The 18,162-nt window shown below is 45.2% G+C and overlaps 1 non-coding gene across 1 annotated transcript; it reads left to right on the forward strand.

The window, feature by feature from the left end:
* The first annotated feature begins 17,150 nt into the window (after positions 1-17,150).
* On the forward strand, positions 17,151-17,257 carry LOC119470578. Its single transcript, XR_005199493.1, has one exon. It is a non-coding gene; the product is annotated as a U6 spliceosomal RNA (small nuclear RNA).
* The last annotated feature ends 905 nt before the right edge of the window (positions 17,258-18,162 follow it).

An 18,162-nucleotide genomic window follows, 5' to 3' on the forward strand; every position in this document is an offset into this window, starting at 1 on the left:
AGTGGACATTGGCAAATCAGATTGTCTTCCATAATGGAGAAGGGCCTCATCCAGTCAGTTGAAGGCCTTACTAGAACAAAAACTGACTTCCCCTGAATAGAAGGGAATTCTGCCGGCATTTGAACTGCAACTCTTCCCTGGCTCTCCAGCCTGCTGGCCCACCCTGCCGATTTTGGACTAACTAAGCCTCCGCAATTGTGTGAGCCAATTCCTTAACCCAAATCTCTTTCTATATATACACATCCTGTTGGTTCTGTATCTCTGGAAAACCCTGACTAATATACCACTAACTTCCCCATACTCACATCTCAAGAATCCTCCCGCCCACTCCAAAACCCCAGCATGCAGGAGAGCGTAACAGGGTGAATGTTGGAAACATGCAGCAAGCTTAAGGTGCAGATATTACAATAAAAACAGCTCCTGAAAGACTTTCAAAACCACAGGAACACATTGCTCTGGCCCTGCCCAGGCCCTGGAAGCAACTATACCAGGGAGACGCCCTCAAACTTAAGTCAGACGAGCTCCTTGTTCAATCTCCACCCAGTGCCACCTCCAAAGCTAGGGGTACTCTGCCTCTCTGAGGTCCTCTTCCCCAGTCAGATCACACACTGTGCAATCTGGGTACCAAATCTCTTGCCTTCCTGACAACTCAAAGGCATTCCTTCATCCATGCTTTTCTGCTCTCTATCTATGCACTTCCCTTTTTTTTTCAGACGGAGTCTCACTCTGTTGCCCAGACTGGAGTGCAGTGGGGTGATCTCAGCTCACTGCAACCTCCACCTCCAGGTTCAAGCGATTCTCCAGCCTCAGCCTCCTGAGTAGCTGGGATTACAGGCATGTGCCCCCATGCGTGGCTAATTTTTGAATTTTTAGTAGAGATGGGGTTTCAGCATGTTGGTCAGGCTAGTCTCGATCTCCTGACCTTGTGATCTTCCCGCCTTCGCCTCCCAAAGTGCTGGGATTACAGGCATGAGCCACCACACCCTGCAGGCCTTCTTTGTATTTTTATTTTATTTTATTTATTTTTGAGACAGAGTCTCACTCTGCTGCCCAGACTGGAGTGCAGTGATGCCATCTCGGCTCACTGCAACCTCCACCTCCCAGGTTCAAGCTATGCTCATACGTCACCCTCCCAAGTAGCTGGGACTACAGGCACGCAGCAACAAGCTGGGCTAATTTTCATATTTTTAGTAGAGATGGTTTCACCACATTGGCCAAGCTGGTCTTGAACTTTGGATCAAATGATTCACCCTCCTCAGCCTCCCAAAGTGCTAGGATTACAGGCGTGAGCCACCGCACCCAGTCTCTCCTTCTTAAAATAGAACCTTTCTTTTGTCATTACTTTTCTCTTCTGGTATCACCCCATTTCACTAGTTTCCTTTCTAACCAACTCCAAGCAAGTCTGCACTAAAGGCCGCTCAGTCCTCTTCTTCCAATGTCTCCTAAACCCATTCCAATAAGCTTCATAGAAAATAAAGGACCTGGCCAGGTGTGGTGGCTCACACCTGTAATCCCAGCACTTTGGGAGGCCTAGGGAGGGTGAATCATGAGGGCAGGAGTTGGAGACCAGCCTGGCCAATATGGTGAAACTGTCTCTACTAAAGACAACAAAAAATTGGGCCAAGCGCGGTGGCTCACGCCTGTAATCTCAGCACTTTAGGAGGCTGAGGCGGGAGTTCGAGACCAGCCTGATCAACATGAAGAAACCCCACCTCTACTAAAAGTACAAAAAATTAGCCAGGCGTGGTGGCGCATGCCTGTAATCACAGCTACTCAGGAGGCTGAGGCGGAGAATCGCTTGAACCCGAGAGGTGGAGATTTCAGTGAGCTGAGATCGCGCTGTTGCACTCCAACCTGGGCAACAAGAGCAAAAATTCTGTCTCAAAAAAAAAAAAAAAAAAAAAAAAAGATACGAAAAATTAGCTGGACATGGTGGCGTGTGCTTGTAATCCCAGCTACTCTGGAGGCTGAGGCAGGAGAATCGCTTGAACCTGTGAGGCAGAGGTTGCAGTGAGCCAAGATTGCGCCATTGCACACCAGTCTGGGCAACAGAGCAAGACTACATCTCAGAAAAAGAAGAAAATAAAGGACGCAGAAGTCCCAAGAGCCTTGAATCCCCTGCACCCATCCCATGAGGTTCAGTACCTGACTTTAATAAGAGAAGAATAAGCTTCTGCTATTTAAGCTCTGATTGTTAGGGTTTTCTGTTTTATTGGGTGTTCATGCCTCTGAGAATCCCCAGGCCGTTGGGATGAGGGTAAATTCTTCCCCAGTGGGTTTGCCCTAAATTGGTTCTACCTACAGTATGTGCTTAAAATTATTGTTTTTTTTTTTTTTCCCTTGGGTTTTCCTGGGATGTTTGGGTAGTATATTAGTTTGCTAGGACCATCATGACAAAATGCCACAGACTGGATGGGATAAACAACAGGCATTTCTTTTCCTATAGTTCTGGAGGCCAAAAGTCCAGATCAAGGACTTGGTGGGGTTAGTTTCTCCTGCGGCCTCTCTTGTGGGCTTGAGCTCTCTCTGCACCTTCTCACTACATCCTCAAATGGCCTCTGGTATGTGAGCTTCCCTCATGTCTCTGTGAGTTTCCCTCCTGTCTCTCTGTGTGTTTGAATCTCCCTTTTTTTTTTTTTTTTTTTGAGACAGAGTTTCACTCTGTTGCCCAGGCTGGAGTGTAATAGCCCGATCTTGGCTCACTGCAACCTCCACCTCCCAAGTTCAAGTGATTCTCCTGCCTCAGACTCCTGAGTAGCTGGGACTACAGACGCCGGGCTAATTTTTGTATTTTTAATAGAGACAGGGTTTTACCATGTTGGTCAGGCTAGTCTTGAACTCCTGATCTCATGATCCGCCCATCTCAGCCTCCCAAAGTGCCAGGATTACAGGCATGAGCCACCTTGCCTGGCCTAATCTATTCTTATAGGGACAGCCATCAGACTGGATTGGGGCCCACCCTAGCAGTCTCATTGTAACCTCATTACCTCTTTCAAGACCCTGTCTGCAAATACAGTCATGTTTTGAGGTACTGGGTGTTAAGACTTCAACATACGAATTTTGAGGGGGACATAATTCAGGCCATAGCAGATACTATACATTAAAGCTGTAAATGAGGATTTTTAAAAACAGATTGTCACCTGTAATCCCAGCAGTTTGGGAGGCCAAGGTGGGAAGATTGCTTTAGACCAGGATTCTGAGGTCAGCCTGGGCAACATAGGGAGGCTCTGTCTCTACAATAAATTAAAAAATAAATCCAGGTGTGGTGGTGCACGCCTGTGGTCCCAGCTACTTGGGAGGCTGAGATGGGAGGATCACTTGAGCCATGGAGGTCAATGCTACAGTTAGCAGTGACTGCACTACTGCAGTCCAGTCTGGACAACAGAGTGAGACCCTGCCTCAAAGTGAAACATTGGTATTGATCGACTTACCACCTATGCAACTTACCGCCATTCGACTTTACGACCACAATCGCTAGCCACGACTGCTCCATGTCTGGCAGCACAAACGTTGCCCAGCTGGGCATACGACAGTGCGGACCAGCGTCCGGCAGCACTACCATCTCCGCGTGCACCATTTCAACTGTACATATAGGCTACTCAACTTACGACCAAATCGTGTTACGACCGGTCTGCGGTCCCGACAGTGGTCATAAGTCGAGCACTAGCTGTAAAACAAAAACAAAAAAAACTAGGATAAACTGTGCTTGTGTTTATGAATTCTCAGGGGACATTCCATTTTTTACACCAAATCAAGGCCTAAATTGAGAAGTTTTTTGTCAGAACCTTTGACATGAGTTGGGAGTTTTCAGTGCTGTGAATTTCTGAGGGTTCCTGCTTTAGGCAAGAATCTCAGCAGTGACTGAGAGCTGGGCTCCTGTTCCTCATTTGTTGGGGAGTCACTCGCTGTTTGGGGTTTTGCCTTGACTTCCTTTGGGGCTTTTGTGGATTTCCCTTACCTTCTTGTGAGCAGATTTATAAACTTTTTAAGGACACTCTTTGGAGGAGTAATTTTAGATTTACAGAAAAGTGGCAACGATAGTACAGAGAGTTCCTTGTGTTGTATTGACATCCTACATTTTCTTGGTCCGTTTGTCAAAACTGAGAAACTGACATGGTACATCACCATGAGCTAATCTCCAGACTGCACTCAGATTCCACGAGTTTTTCCACAAATGATCCCACCACACATTTAGCCATCACGTCTCCTTCTGTGACAGCTTCTCGGTCCTTCTTTTCTTTTCTTTCTTTGAGACAGAGTCTCGCTCTGTTGCCACTGGAGTGCAGTGGCACGATCTCGGCTCACTGCAACCTCCGCCTCCTGGGCTCAAGCGAATTCTCCTGCCTCAGCCTCCTGAGTAGCTGAGATTATAGGCACACACCACCACACCTAGCTAATTTTTGTATTTTTAGTAGAGACAGGGTTTCACCATGCTGATCAGGCTGGTCTCGAACTCCTGACCTCATGATCTGCCCGCCTCAGCCTCCCAAAGTGCTAGGATTACAGGTATAAGCCACCATTCCCGGCCCCTTCCTTACTCTCAATGACCTTGACAATGTGAGGAATACTAGCCAGGCATTTTGTAGAATGCCCCTTAATTTGGACACATGTGCACGTATATAATTTTTTTTTTTATATATACAGAATGTCACTCTGTCATCCAGCCTGGAGTGCAGTGGTGTGATCTCGGCTCATCACAACCTCTGCCTCCCGGGTTCAAGCGATTCTCCTGCCTCAGCCTCCTGAGTAGCTGGGATTACAGGCACACTCCACCACACCTGGCTCATTTTTGTATTTTTAGTAGAAATGGGGTTTCACCATGTTGGCCAGGCTGATCTTGAACTCCTGACCTAAAATAATCTGCTGGCCTCAGCCTTGCAAAGTGCCTTATATGAAATTTAAAGGATGTCTAGTGGTCATACTGAGCCTATCAAGGTGCATGTGGGAAGCAATGCTATGTAACAATGACATGTGGTGCTGGAAGAGGAAGCTTCTACTCTTTGATTCTGCAAGTTACGCAATATGCTGTGCACAATTCATCTCCCCTTGAGTCTCACATGGTTAAATAAAATAATAAAATTTTAAAAGTAAATTCATTTTCCTTCTTAAGTTTGCCAGGGTTGGTTTTCCTTGATTAATTCAAAGAACCCGATGACTAATTCGGAACCCCTGACATATTACCCAGTTACTCTTCCCACAACCCCCATCCCCGCCCCGTCCCCACCAATCCCCCTACCTCCCCTACCCCACTCTTGTCTGTTTCCTGGCAATATCCAATTTATTATATTCTTAACATTTTAAAATTCCTGCAAAACTCATCAGGACTTTTCCCATTTACATCATTCCGTGCACTTATTCAAATGCTAGCGCCAAGACCACAGGTAGTTTTATGATTTGCTGGGCATTGCTTTCTGTTTAAATTTCTCTGTTTGTCCTGGGGCAGTGACTGGAACCAGGGAGCTTGGAATGGGAGGGTGGAGGCAGAATGAGTCTCAGCGGAACTCTATGGCTCCAGGGTAAGCAGTGGAAGAACTTCCAACCAAGGTAAGTGGACAGGGTCAAAAAAGAGAAAGCGGTGGGGGGAGTGCACAAGGTTTTCAGACCGGGTGAGTGCGGTCCCAGCAGCAAAGACACAAACACACCTGCTTCCCCAGGCAGGAGGGCTACCTCAGTGCACCCTGTTCCCCCAGCAGGCAGAGACGAAACCTTGGACCCAATGAAACTTGTTCTAGTTATTGTCCTAACAAAGAGCAAAGGGAGCTGACTTTTTTTTTCTTTTTTTTTTTTTTTTTGAGATTGGGTCTTGCTCTGTCGCCCAGGCTGAGTGCAGTGGCACTATCCTAACTTACTGCAGCCTAAAACTCTGGGGCTCAAGGAATCCTCCCTAAATCGTCCCTCTCTGCCTCCTCACTAATTTTTAACGCTTTTTTTATAGAGACAGGGTCTTGCTTTGTTACCCAGGCTAACGTTGAACTCCTAGCCTCAAGTGATCTGCCCTCCTCAGCCTCCCAAAATGCTGGGATTACAGGCATGAGCCACCACGCCTGGCTGGGAACTGACATTTTTGGGCACCCACTACGTGGCAGGCACTGCCTTGAAGAGTTTCACCAGTCTGCTCTAATCCTCAAGACTCTGAGAAATAGGTGGTGTAAATTTCCCAGTTTTCCAGTAAACAAACTGCCTAGAACTCAGTTGCAGAGCCGGGAAGTCTGATTTTGAACCCAGTTCTGTCTTACATCGAAGTTTATGACCTTTCTAGGCAAGATGGGGCAGAAGAAAGAGAGCAGCTTGAGAAACCTCATGAAGCTGCAGGCTGTAGGTCAACAGTGGAATCTTGGAAAATGAACTTGAATTCTCTGAATGGAGGTTTCCTCATGTATAAACTGGGTGGAATGAAACCTCCCTCCCTGGGCTGACATTAAAGAATGTAACACAAGAGGCTGCAGAGCAGTGCCCAGCATAATGCTAGCTCTCCTTAATATACTGTAGCCTTGGCCAGGAACGAGACCTTACATCTGCCGTCCCAGCACTTTGGGAGGCTAAGATGGGCGGATTACTTTAGACCAGGAGTTCGAGACCAGCCTGGCCAACATGGTGAAATCCTGTCTCTACTAAAAATACAAAAGTTAGCTGGATATGGTGGCGCATGCCTGTAATCTCAGCTACTCCGGAGGCTGAGGCAGGAGAATTGCTTGAACCCGGGAGGTGGTGGTTGCAGTGAGCTGGGATGGTGCCACTGCACCCAACCTGGGCAGCAAAGCAAGGCTCTGTCTCAAAAAAAAAGTATGTATGTATGTATGTTTGTATCTATCTATCTATCTAGGTCTTGAACTCCTGACCTTGTGATCCGCCTAGACAGACAGACACACATATAAATACTGCAGCCTTTATAATGAGTAATAATACTAGGAGCAGGAGTATTCCTAGGTTTGGACTCAAATCTGTTAGTTAACAATGCTATCATTCCTTCATTTTCGCTCTTTCATTTATACAACAGCAATAGGCATTGTGCGTGCTGAGGACACAGTAGGGAATAAAACAGACAAATCTGCCCTCAAGGAGCTTATAGGGTCCAGCCCTACAGGGTTCTGTGAGCCCCTCCCTGCTGATGCAGAGAGGAGGAACTGCAGAAATAGAAGACACAGACCCAGAGGTAGAGAAAAGAGAGTTTGGGCTCAGGGGTCCACTGCCAGCCAAAGCACGTAGACCTGCAGTGGCACCGAGTGCCTGGACACCCTGACATTTATTGAGTACAAAGCAGGGGGCAGGGAAGGTGGGGTGAGGTAATGGTGGTCGGTCATAGGGTCAGGTCAACCGCGTGTCTTGAAGATAGGGGCCCAAGACTTTCAAGTAGCCGAGGGGAGGAGAAAAGCTAATGCATCAGCGCTCTTTGCATATTTGTCAGAAATATCAAGGACACTAAGATTATGTTATTATTATTAATTCTAATCTGTTAAGAAGAAGAGAGACCAGGTGCAGAAGCAGAGCATGAGAGCAGCCATGGAACGTGACCACTGAAGCGCAGCCTCACATGGAGACAGTTAAGCAGCCGATGTCTGCGGGTTTTCCGACAGCCGTCAGGCCTTGCCACAAGAGCTTGGAGAAGCGGAGTTTTCTCCTAACCTCCCCAGGAAGATATCTCGGTCATTTTGGACACCTCCTTCCCTAGCTGGCTAAACAGCGGGCGCTTTCACAGCACCGGCGCGGCCGCACAGCCGAGGCGACCTCCAGCAGCCCTTATGCGGCGTGACAGAGGGCTTAGAGCATCTTGCCTCAGGATCACTTTGTTCACAATGTCACCTCAGCTCCATGCTTCATAACCTGGTAGTCATTAGTAAAATTAGAGGTTATATTGAGTTCATATCTTTATAAGTAACTATAAGACTATATATGATTGTATTAAGGAATAACTATGTGCCTACATTTCTAATTCTTTTCTAAACCAATATTTATATGGGAACAGGCTGAGGCTTCAGACCTTTGCCATGGCACTTGTGGTGTTTCTCTCCTACAAGGGCTGACTTCCTAAAAGGGAAACGCAGACAATAAACAGTGTATCCGTCTGTTCTTGCACTGCGATAAAGAAATACCTGAAACTGGGTAATTCACAAAGAAGAGGCGTGATTGGCTCACGGTTCCGCAGGCTGTAGGGGAAGCACAGCAGCATCTGCTTCTGGGGAAGGCTCAGGGAGCGTTTACTCATGGTGGAAAGGAAAGCGGGAGCAGGTGTCTTACCTGACAGGAGCAGGACCAGGGTGGGCGGGGGACACGCCACACACTTTTTCTTTTTTTAGACAGAGTCTCCCTCTGTCGCCAGGCTGGAGTGCAGTGGTGCAATCTCGGCTCACTGCAACCTCTGCCTCCCAGGTTCAAGTGATTCTCCTGCCTCAGCCTCCTGAGTAGCTGGGATTAGAGGTGCCTGCCACCACACCCAGCTAATTTTTGTATTTTTTTTTAATTTTTATTTTTTAGACAGTCTTGCTATGTCACCGGGATGGAGTGCAGTGGCCCGATCTCGGCTCACTGCAACCTCCGCCTCCTGGATTCAAGCGATTCTTCTGCCTCAGCCTCCTGAGTAGCCGGGACTACAGGCGCACAGCACCATGCCCAGCTAATGTTTGTATTTTTAGTAGACATGGGGTTTCACCAAGTTGGCCAGGATGGTCTAGATCTCCTGACCTAGTGATCCACCTGCCTCAACTTCCCAAAGTGCTGGGATTACAGGCGTGAGCCACTGCACCCAGCCTGTGCCACACACTTTTAAACAACCAGATCTCACAAGACCTCACTCACTAGTTCTCAGCACAGTACTAGGGGAAAATCTGCCCCTACGATTTTATATTTAATCACCCCCACCAGGCCCCACCTCCAACACTGGGGATTACAGCTAGACATGAGATTTAGGTAGAGACACAGATTTAAACCGTATCACATGGAAACACTGTAAACAAGTAACCAGGCATCAGCATATCTGTTCTTAAAGGAACAGATCATAAATATTTTTAAACTTTGAAGGCCATATGGTCTCTGCTGGAACTACTCAACTCTGCCATCAAGAGTGAAAAACAGTCTTGAATGATATAGAAATGAACGGAAGTGTTTTGTTTTAATAAAACCTCATTTCATCGACAGGCTTTGTGCCAGATCAGCCTCATCAGCTTCATTTTGCTGACCCGTGGAAAGCAAAAACAGAAAACAAAGCATACATAAGATCATTTCATTGAGCGACAAGAGCTATGAAGAACATCGGGGTTGTTGGGGGTAAGTAGGACTGCTGTGTTTGTGCAGAATGAGCTAGGCTGATGGGATAACATGTGAGCTGAGTCCTCAGTCGTGGAAAGTTGAAAAGTTCCTCTTTAAAGTTTCCTTTCTTGTTAAGGAATAAATCATAAGTGTGCTAATGACTCTTTGTTAAGCCCTATCCTATGTAGCTGTCAGACATGCCGTGCTTAGTACATTCTACATAGTACTAAGTAGAGAAGTACTTTCTATGTCCTTGTGCTTTAACCAAGACATCTGCGTTAGACATGCTCATAGGCATGTCCTAGCTCTCCATTGCTTTTATCTGTTTAGAAAATTTTTAAGTTCTTAGCCAATTGGGTTTTAGTTTAGATGGTGAGGTCTGGCTTCAGCCAACGGAGATCAGATACATCAGCAAGGACAACCCCAAATGGGTAAGGAATAAATTTGTCTGTTTTCCTTTGTTCTTTGTACTCTCACGGCAAGATGGCTAGCGAGAATACCCTTCCTGCAGTCCAGGAAGTAAAAATTGCATTGCTGAAAAATCCTTTGTCTCAGTGCTAATTTTCCTTTGCGGCACCGAGCATCTATTTCCAACATCAGTGAAGAGACAAGGCTGCCACGCAGAGTGAGTGAGTGGATGGTGAGGAAACATTGCAGGTGATAGAAACCCAAGTGCAAAGCTCGGAGGTAGGATCCAGCTGCATGGTTGCTGTGCTCTGAGGCAGGGAGGCCGGCGGGGTTGTGGGGTGCGAATTGGAGGAAAGAGAGGCAGGAGTTAGGTTCTAGCATGCTTTATCAGCCTCAAAAGAAGCTGGTAGGCGGGATGCAGTGGCTAATGTCTGTAATCCCAGCACTTTAGGAGGCAAAGGCAGGCAGACCGCCTGAGGTTGGGAGTTCAAGACTAGCCTGACCAACATGGCAAAACACTAATTCTACTAAAAATACAAAAAATTAGCCAGGTATGGTGGCACATGCCTGTAATCCCAGCAACACGGGAGGCTGAGACAGGAGAATTGCTTGAACCTGGGATGCAGAGGTTGCGGTGAGCCAAGATTGTGCCACTGTACTCCAGCCTGGGGGACAGAGTGAGACTACTCCGTCTCAAAAAAACAAAAACAAAAAACAAAATAAAACAAAACAATACAAAAACCAAAATAAAAAAAAAGGAGAAACCCCCATAGCTTAAAAAAAAAAAAAAAAAGAAGAATTAGCCAGATGTGGTGTACACCTGCAGTCCCAGCTACTCAGTAGTCTGAGGCAGGAGGATTGCTTGAGCCAGGGAGATGAAAGTTGCAGTGAACCAAGACTGCACCACTGCACTAGAGCCTGGGCAACAGTGCCAGATCCTGTCTCAAAAATAAAATTAAAGGCCTGGTGTGGTGGCTTATGGCTGTAATCCCAGCACTTTGGCAGGCTGAGGCGGGCAGATCACTAGGTCAAAAGATAGAGACCATCCTGGCCAACATGGTGAAACCCCGTCTCTACTAAAAATACAAAAATTAGCTGGGCTTGGTGGTGCGCACCTGTAGTCTCAGCTACTCGGGAGGCTGAGGCAGGAGAATCACTTGAACTGGGGAGTCGGAGGTTGCAGTGAGCCGAGATTGCACCACTGCACTCCAACCTGGCAACAGAGCAAGACTTGGTCTCAAAAATAAAATAAAATTAAACTAAATTAAAAAAATAAAAAGAAAACTTTCTCATTCAACTCCCTCTCCACCTCACAATCGCCTCTCTCCCTACCTCTCTGGAGCTCTATACCATTTTATCTTCTTCTGAATTTCCGAAATTACCCTTCCTTCTCTTCCTGAAGGCTCAAGTTCGTCTCTCCCATCCTGTGATGGTTGAAACTCCCACTGCTACCACGGAGATGCCTTCTCCTCTGAGCCCCTCAATCTCGTACCTTTAGCAGTCACCTCATGCTCCGTATGTGTGTGTGTGTGTGTGTGTGTGTGTGTGTGTGTGTGTGTCTGCATTTGTGTGATCTCTTCAGCTAGATGAGGAATTGGTTATGTATTGCTTCATTTGTTGAGTCTGAACCTGCCAAGAGCAAGTACAATAACCTATGAAATAGCACATTAAAAAAAATAGCAGATGCCAACAGGGGTACGCATCATACCAACTCATGAGAGCAGATGGCTAAGTCTTCAGGAATTTTATATGCCAGTTGTTAAACATAGCCATGTTTTAAAGTTAAGTTGCATAAACTTACAATTAAATAAATTCTATTAAAATCAAAGGTAGTAAATACTTAAAACACATTGTTTGCAAATATTCTAGTATACTTTACTATTATCTATGCTCTGGAGGTTACTTTTCTCTATTGTAACTATTACGGCAGAAATAATAAATAATAGTATGCTAACTGAGCATCATTACCATGCCTGTGTTTGGTGAATCGTGTTGGTGGCTTAAAATTAGCCATGGTGGGCCAAGCGTGGTGGCCCCTGCTTGTAATCCCAACACTTTGGGAGACCGAAGCGGGGGAGTTCGAGACCAGCTTGGCCAACATGGTGAAACCCTGTCTCTACCAAAAATACAAAAGTTAGCTGGATATGGTGACATGCGGCTGTCATCCCAGCTATTCGGGAGACTGAGGCAGGAGAATTGCTTGAAGCTGGGAGGTGGAGGTTGAAGCGAGTTGAGATCACGTCATTGCACTCCAGCGTGTGTGACAGAGTGAGACTCTGCCTCAAAGAAAACAAAAATCAAACAAAAATCAGCCATGGTGAGAGTATTTACACCAAAGAAACTGGTAAGTGTTGTAGATCACAGCTAACCTCTCCAAAGAATCAGTTCTCCAATGTTTACCAGCATACTGCTAATTGTGAACCAGTTGAATGGGAGTTTAAAGCAGACTTTAAACTGGAGGGAAGTGCTACACACTTTTAAACAACCGGATTTCACTCCCTGTCACAAGGACATCTAGGGGGAAGTCCACCCTCATGATCTAATCACCCCCCACCAGGCCCCTCCTCCAGCACTGGAGATCACAATTCAAAGTGAGATTTGGGCCAAATCATATCAATTATTAATTTTTGTTTTATATAAACAGAGACGAGGTTTCCCCATGTTGCCCAGGCTGGTCTTGAACCCCTGGGCTCAGGCCTCCCAAAGTACTGGGATTACAGGTATAAGCCACTGTGCCCAGGACTCCAACCTTTGTGAGAAAAAAATAAACATAACTGCTTTAAGTCACTGTTTTTTTTTTTTTTTTAATTGGTTTTTTTTTTTTTTTTTTTGAGACAGAGTCGCACTCTGCTGCCTAAGCTGGAGTGCAATTTCGTTATCTCGGCCCACTACAACCTCCATCTCCTGGGTTCAAGCAATTCTCCTGTCTCAACCTCCAGAGTAGCTGGGATTACAGGCATGCACCACCACGTCTGGCTAATTTTTGTGTTTTTAGTACAGACAGGGTTTCACCATACTGGCCAGGCTGGTCGAAGTCAGTGTTTTTTAAACATTTCTGCAGGGCACCAATGAAACATGTCATTCTGTAACTTTTCTTCTTTTACTTATTCATACCTCCACATTAATATACATTTAATAATTTTTGCTGTTTGATAGTATGTTGGATTAAAAATGGCCATAATGGAAAACAGTCTGGCAGTTCTTCAAAAAGTTAAACATAGGATTACCGTGTGATTCAGCAATTCCACTCCTAGGTATATTCCCCAAAGAAGTGAAAAAGGGTACATGAATGTTCATAGCAGCACTATTCATAATAGCCTCAAAGTGAAAACAACTCAAATGTCCATCAAATGATGAATGGATTGTAAAAATGAGGTATACTCATATATGCAAGGGTGTCCAATCTTTTGGCTTCCTTAGTCTGCAGTGGAAGAAAAATTGTCTTGGGCCACATATAAAATACACTAACAATAGCTAATGAATTTTTTACAATTGCAAAAAAAAACCTCATAATGTTTTAGGAAGGTTTACAAATTTTTGTCTGGTGGCATTCAAAGCCATCCTGGGTCATAGGTTGGACGAGCATGATATAATGGAATATTACTCAGGCAATAAAAAGGAATGGCCGGGTGCAGTGGCACACACCTGTAATCCTAGCACTTTGAGAGGCTGAGGCAGGTGGATCACGAGGTCAGAAATTCAAGACCAACCTGGCCAACATGGTGAAACCCCGTCTCTTTAAAAAAAAAAATTATAAAAAAAAATGAAAAGGAATGAAGTCACAACATGGATGAACCTTGCAAACACTATGCTGAATGAAAGAAGTCATTCTAAAAGGTCACCTATTGCATGATTTCATTCCCATGAGATCTCTAGAATAGGCAAATCCACAAAGACAGAAAGCAAATGAGTGGTGAATGGAGGCTAGGGGTTGACAGGAATCACATGACTAATGAGTATTGGTTTACTTTTGGAGGGATGAAAATATTCTGGAACTAGAGAGTGGTGATGCTTGTACAACACTGTGAATGTACCAAATGCCACTGAATTGTACACTCGAGAATGGCAAATTTGGAGTCATGTGAATTTACCCTTTCTCCCTTCCCCCAGTGGCCACAGATTCCTTGCAATTCCTTCCATCAAGAGAGTCTGGGATCTGGGCCAAGCATGGTGGCTCATGCCTGAAATCCCAGCACTTTGGAAGGCCGCGGCAGGCAAATCACTTGAGTCAGGACTTCAAGACCAGCCTGGCCAACATGGTGAAACGCTGTCTTTACTAAAAATACAAAAAAAAAAAAAAAAAAAAAAAATGGATTCTCCTGGTCTGTCTACTAAAACTAGAAAAAATTAGCCGGGTGTGGTGGTGGGTGCCTGTAATCCCAGCTACTTAGCGGGCTGAGGCAGGAGAATTGCTTGAACCTGGAAGGCAGAGGTTGTAGTGAGCCGAGATCACACCACTGCACTCCAGCCGGGGTGACAGAGTGAGACTGTCTCAAAAAAAAAAAAATTCTCAGGTCTGGGATCTGTACTGGCCTTATGTCAGGCTTTGACCAATTAAATATGGCAGACGCAACATTGTGTGACTTCTGCACAAGTTCTCCAAAGGTCTTGCAGCTTTTGCTGTCACCCTAATGGACTGCTGAGACTGTCGTGGTTTAAAGAAAGACCACGTGGAGAGAGCGAACCAGCGACCCCAGCCATCCCCACGAGCTCCTGCCCTTTCGGGAGGCCACACAAGACACAGCTGAGCAGCTTTCTGACTGCAGTCACCTGAGAGAGCCCAGGGGACGGCACAGAGGTCAAGCCCCATCAAGCCACAGAATTGTGAGAAATAACAAATTATTGTCTTCAGCCACTTAGTTTTAGGTGGCTTGTTACACAACAGACAACTAACACAAATAGTATGTCACTGCGCACATTTACCATAGTTTGCTTAACCAATCTCCTTCTGAGAGGCTTTTAGGTTGTGTCCAGGTTTTTAACTTTTCTTTTCTTTGTTTTTTTTTTTGTTTTTTTTGAGACAGAGTTTCCCTTTTGTCTCCCAGGCTGGAGTGCAATGGCAGGATCTCAGCTCACTGCAAACTCTGCCTCCCGGGTTGAAGCAATTCTCCTGCCTCAGCCTGCCAGGTAGCTGGGATTACAGGCACCTGCCACCATGCCCAGCTAATTTTTGTATTTTTAGTAGAGATGGGTTTTCACCATGTTGGGGTGGTCTCCAACTCCTGACCTCACATGATCTGCCTACCTGGGCCTCCCAAAGTGCTGGGATTATAGGCGTGAGCCACCGCGCCTGGTCAGGTTTTAAACTTTTCTAAGCAATTTTTGTCCCGGATATTCTTATAGAAAAAACTGTGCACTTAAGTGATTTTTCCTAATACTTCAACAGCACACACTTGGATTTGATGGAAGCTCTGGAAATAAAAATCAAAAAGTATTCTCCACTCATTCCAGAAGCAAAATTAATAGTGGTGATTTCAGGCAATTTCTGGTGAAGAAAACAAGGCGTTGCTAACAAGAGTTTATGTAAAATTGGTCCTGGGATGAACCCCATGAATCTTACTCCCACCTTTCTTGGATGGCCAGCCTCTTGTTGTTGTTCTGTATTGCTCTTCATTTTATATTGCTTTGTTTTGTTTTGTATTGCTTTGTATTGCTTCCCTTTGGGTGGATGGGATCCCTGGAGGTATACATAACTTGACTTTAAAAACTATGAAAACATACCTCTGCCAAGACCTGCGCCACTGAAATTGATGCTCTGAGCCTCCCCGGACTCTTCATAGAGTTTGTTTCCTGGATTAAACCTGTGAATGAGCGTATCGATCAATAAAACTCAAGTCACATATATAGAGCAACAGAGACTTTGATGGAGATAGACATGCATGTGTGTGAGATTATCAAAAGATCTAGAGCAGCTGTGAGTGACAGATACCCTCTCATTAAGGTGACTGAATTATGACTATTCCATTAATAAATGCAGGGAAGTTGGTAGAAGTTGATGGGAGAGTGAAGAAGGTTTTGAAGTGTGAGAAGAACCTCACTAGAAAAATTCAACAGATGGTTGGAAATGTCGTTGGGACTTCTTGTTATTGTTTGTTGTTTTTGTTTTTTTTTTTTTTTTTTTGAGACAGAGTCTGGCTCTGTGGCCCAGGCTCGAATGCAGTGGTACTATCTCCACTCACTGTACCTGCAACTCCCAGGCTCAGGTGATCCTCCCAAGTAGCTGGGACTAACAGGCATGCACCACCACACTCAGCTAATTTTTTTTTTTTTTTTTGATAGAGATGGTGTTTTTCCACGTTGCCCAAGCTAGTTTCGAACTCCTAAGCTCAAGCAATCCAACTGCCTCAGTCTCCCAAAGAGCTAGGATTACAGGCATGAGGCCCTGCGCCTGGCCTGTGGCTGGGAATTCTTATAGCTTGAGTAACAGATTTGCGGATCATTTATGAAGAGACGGCAGGTGAAGTACAGAGAATTCATGATAAGAAAATAAGAATAGGTAGAAGAACTCATGCTCGGAATCCACCATGTTTTGGAGGGAGAAGGAGCAGAGGAGCCGCAAGGGGAGAAAGTGGCCAAAGAGAGAGGAGAGCCAGACAAACGGACTGTCACAACAGCTAAAAAGAACCGACTTTGTCATTTGTGGCACCCTGTGCAAAATGAAAAGGCAGGGCCCTTTGTTCAACAATTAATAAGAATATTGGCTGGCGTGGTGGCTCATGCCTATAATCCCAGCACTTTGGGAGGCCAATGCGGGCAGATCACCTGAGGTCAGGAGTTGGAGACTGGCCTGGCCAATATGGCAAAACCCTGTTTCTACCAAAAATACAAAAAATTAGCTGGGCGTGGTGGCGGGCGCCTATAATCCCAGCTACTCAGGAGGCTGATGCAGGAGAATCCCTTGAACCTGGGAGGCAAAGTTTGCAGTGAGCCAAGATTACACCATTGCACTCCAGCTTGGGCACCAAGAGCGAAACTACATCAGAAAGGGAAGCAGGGAGGGAGGGAGGAAGGAAATTAGGATATTAGGCTGGGCGCAGTGGCTCATGCCTGTAATCCCAGTTCTTTGAGAGGCTGAGGTGGATCACTTGAGGTCAGTAGTTCGAGACCAGCCTGGCCAACACAGTGAACTGCCCCCCCCGCCCCCCGCTGCTGCCATCTCTTCTAAAAATACAAAAATTAGCTGGGCGTGGTGGCACACGCCTGTAATCCTAGCTACTTGGGAGGCTGAGGCAGGCGAATCACTTGAACCTTGGAGGCACATGTGGTAGCGGTGAGTGGAGATCATGACACTGCACTCCAGCCTGGGTGACAGAGTGAGACTCGGTCTCAAAAAAAAAAAAAATAAAAGATAATATTAAGGCCAGTGCAGTGGCTCACGCCTGTAACCCCAGTGCTTTGGGAGGCCAAGGTGGGAGGCTGTCTTGAGGCTGGGAATTCAAGGCTGCAGTGAAGTATGATGGTGCCGCTGTACCCTCTGTCTCTAAAATAAAAATTTGTTTGTGCTCACTTTGGCAGCATATACACTAAAATTAAAGCAAGACAGAGAAGATTAGCATGGCCCCGGCTCAAGGATGACACATAAATTCATGAAGTGTTCCATATTTTTAAAATATATATATTAAAAACTTTTCAGGCCGGGCACAGTGGCTCACACCTATAACCCCAGCACTTTGGGAGGCCGAAGCATGTGGATCACCTGAGGTCAGGAGTTCAAGACTAGCCTGGCCAACATGGTGAAACCCTATGTCTACTAAAAATACAAAAAATTAGCTAGGCCTGGTGGTGCACTCCTGTAGTTCCAGCTACTTTCGAGACTGAGACAGGAGAATCGCTTGAACCCAGGAGGTGGAGATTGCAGTGAGCAGAGATCAGGCCATGCACACCAACCTGGGCGACAAGAGTGAAACCTCACCTAAAAAAAATAAAATGAAATAAATAAATAAATTTAATTTAATTTTTAATTATGATGTTTGTTTTTAATTATTATAATAAAAATAAAATATACATAGTAAGTATATATATTTATGGGTACATGTAATGTATGGATACAGGTATACGATGTGTAATAATCACATTGTTTGTAATTGTGATTGAGATATTCATCGCCTCATGGATTGATCATTTCTTTGTGTTATGAACATTCTAATTCCACCCTTTTAGTTATTTAAAAATTATTATTGCTATGGTCACCCTGTTTTGCTATCAAGTCCTAGTTCTTTAGTCATCCTATTAAGAAAAAGTTGTATTTGCAGTCTGATGCCTAACAAAAAAAAAAAGTAAATAAATATATAAAATAATTGTAAGATAGGAAGAACAGAATATTAAACCACGAGTGGGGAGCTTAGGGCTCTGTGCAATTAACTATATGGGTTGCACACCTAGGAATCTTGCCCTGAAGCCAAGAAGTTAGAGAATTTTTAAAGAGGGGATGTCATGGAGGGTGAAATTGAAAAACAGGGTATTGAATTTGATGATCTCAGGTTACAGTGACTTTTTTTTTTTTTTTTTTTT

Source organism: Cebus imitator, unplaced genomic scaffold, assembly GCF_001604975.1.
Source record: "Cebus imitator isolate Cc_AM_T3 unplaced genomic scaffold, Cebus_imitator-1.0 Scaffold35, whole genome shotgun sequence".
In the NCBI taxonomy this organism is placed as follows: Eukaryota; Metazoa; Chordata; class Mammalia; order Primates; family Cebidae; genus Cebus; species Cebus imitator.